Below are 2,678 nucleotides of genomic sequence, written 5' to 3'. Positions count from 1 at the left end.
TGCAGCTGCATAGATGACGTCATCAGAGGCGAGTTTCTGCACCAAAATATTCATTGGGCCAGGGGTTCCCACACGCTGGAAATTAAGTGCCCAATTAGGGGAAAATCGGCCAATTGTCCCGACTCACATCGGAGGCGGGGTCGGGAACCGCCGACCACCTGACACGCCCCCAGCCCGCCACCAATCGCAAAATCCTGCCCTAAGTGTCAACCTAGATTATGTGCTCAAGTCTTTGGGTGAGGCTTGAACCATAAACCTCTGACTCATAAACCACTGAGCCAAGACTGACACTTAAAACTTTCCCACCAAATCTTCTCTCTCCCTCTCTCAACACAACTCCCCCATCTGAATCTCCCTCTGCTCCTACACACACACACCAATCCTCCTTCCCACATATTACTCAAGTGTCTTTCTCTTCCTACATGCAAAGCCATTACTATTTGAAACTTTATAACCCCCACTCTCCGACGACAGAACTTTTTCTCTTCCTCCCCACTCCTGCATTTCTTGCTCAGATTTCCAGCAACCACTTCATTGGTTCTGCCGATGCCACAAGAAATGGGCAAGGGTGGCACAGCTTCATAATTCAAAGTGGTGTCAATGATTGAGGGCAGTGCCAGTGTGTTATAAAGTTAACATCAACTTTGTTTTTCAACCTTGTCAAATAAGGTCAATTTGATCACAAAATAATTCCTACAGAAGTTATTTTATTATTGCAGAATTACCCATCAGTGCCTGTTTGACATTTAAAGCTGTGTTTTCCAGGCAGAAAAGTGGATGTTTGTGTATATTTCCTATGAAGCACACTATAGCTCATCTTTTAGTTCCTTCAGAAATACCAAGTACCCAAAGGATATAATGCCAACTGTGGACAATTAAACTCACACATTTGTCCACCATGCAGCTACCATGGCGCAGCAGGTAATCAACTGGCATGAAACTCACCAGTGTCAATGATCATTGTTAAGTTTCTATCTTTCCAATTGATGTTCTGCTATGATGACAATTGCCTTTGATTTCTTCACAACAGAACCAATAATAATTAAAATGCAGTAGATTAAAGCTGTCTCCTTGTATTGTAAAACTAGGTAAGCATTTGATTTACCTTCCGCTCCGAGCATTTTCAGCAATACTTCCTCAGACTTTAGCCACACAATGAAAATCTCACACGAACACTGGAAATGTAAATACGGTTTTCTTTCTTTCGTTTGCTCCTCTTCCCTCAGTCAGCTTCATCAGCTATTAACTGTTGCAATTTGAGTTTTGGTTCACTGTTGCTCTATTGACTCAGTGCTCTTTCCACCTCCACCAATCCTTAAAGCCTGCCTTCCCTATTTGGGTGTTTGCGCTCTGCTAAATCTGCAGCATACTTTATCTAATAAGTACATTGTTTTTACATTCACAAGGAGGTCAGTCTCTATTAATGCATATAAGTGTCATTCTATTGTATATATATAAAATACATAAACAAAGGAAGACCTTTTGAAAAATCTTCAGATTCAATATAAAAGCCTTTGATAAATATTGAACGAAATTCTGTTTCTGAATGTTGAATTCAACCCCATTTTGTCTTCTTTCAAATCTTCTATACCAATTTATTCCTCAAACAGGCAGGGAAAACAGAGTTTTTCATTCTGATCAAGCACTAGATATTGGAAGAACTGTTGTCCTGTTGCAAGCTCTTAATTGGAATCTCTCAGCTATCAAAACCAACACTAATGTGGAGGTTCTCAGACAAAGTCCACAATACTCAAGAATTTTATTGTTGTTTATGGGAGGCTGCTGATGCAAAATGGCTGACAAATTCCTCTTATATATCTATAAAAGAGCTCTTCTGTCTGTCTTTCTGTCTGTCTGTCTGTCTGTCTGTCTGTTCTCTATACGTTCGAAAGTTATAGACCGTACCTACACGCGCGTCACGTCAAAAGAAAGCTTATGATTACGGACCGGTCATAGGCGTATTTACGTTTCGGCCGGACAAAAATTGCGCCCGCGGTATCCAAAAAACGTTCAACATTCCACTCATTAGCATCTCATTAGCGATACAGTGACATCGAGGTCGACCAATCGTACGGCGGGTTCCTGGCGCGTGTGGCTGGGCCCTCCTACAGTCGAGTGATGGACGATTGACCAATCCTACGCTTCGGTGACCTGACGGTCGACCAATCGGCGCATGTGTGGGCGGGCCTTATCGTTCTGAACCGAGGTGAGTGTCAGCCATCTTGATTCCATTCTTTTTCCCGCTTTCTGCGTTTTTCTTTCAAACCTACATTTCCAGCAAAAAAAAATTGCTTTTATTAAATTGTTATTAAAAAAACTTAATTCTTTTGTAAACCTGAAGATTCTTTTTCTACCTTTCCCCGTTTTTGTAAGCCCTCATAACCTAGGCCTCAAAGCCTGGGCCTTTCCTGCCCAGGCCACGCCCGAGCTAGGTAATTGTCCCGCGGCTTCTGCTAAGCTCCCCCCACCCACACACCCCTGGCGTCACGTTACCCCGGGGCAACGGCGTCAGCCACGAGGGTCACGGTACATAAACAGGACGCGGCGTCTCTCTCTGTTCCCCGCTCGGCTCGGGTGGGGGGGTGGGGCTCTCGGAGTGCGGTCCTCGGGCGGGGCTTGGAGAGCGGGAAGGGTTACCGCAGCAACAGGGCACAGCCCCCCGCCGTCTTGAAACTAGC

The sequence above is a fragment of the Somniosus microcephalus genome, chromosome 14, assembly GCF_052327205.1.
Source record: "Somniosus microcephalus isolate GS21.2 chromosome 14, FLI_Smic_1.0, whole genome shotgun sequence".
Lineage (NCBI taxonomy): Eukaryota > Metazoa > Chordata > Chondrichthyes > Squaliformes > Somniosidae > Somniosus > Somniosus microcephalus.
The sequence above is the reverse complement of the archived record's forward strand: the minus strand, read 5'-3'. Positions refer to the sequence as shown.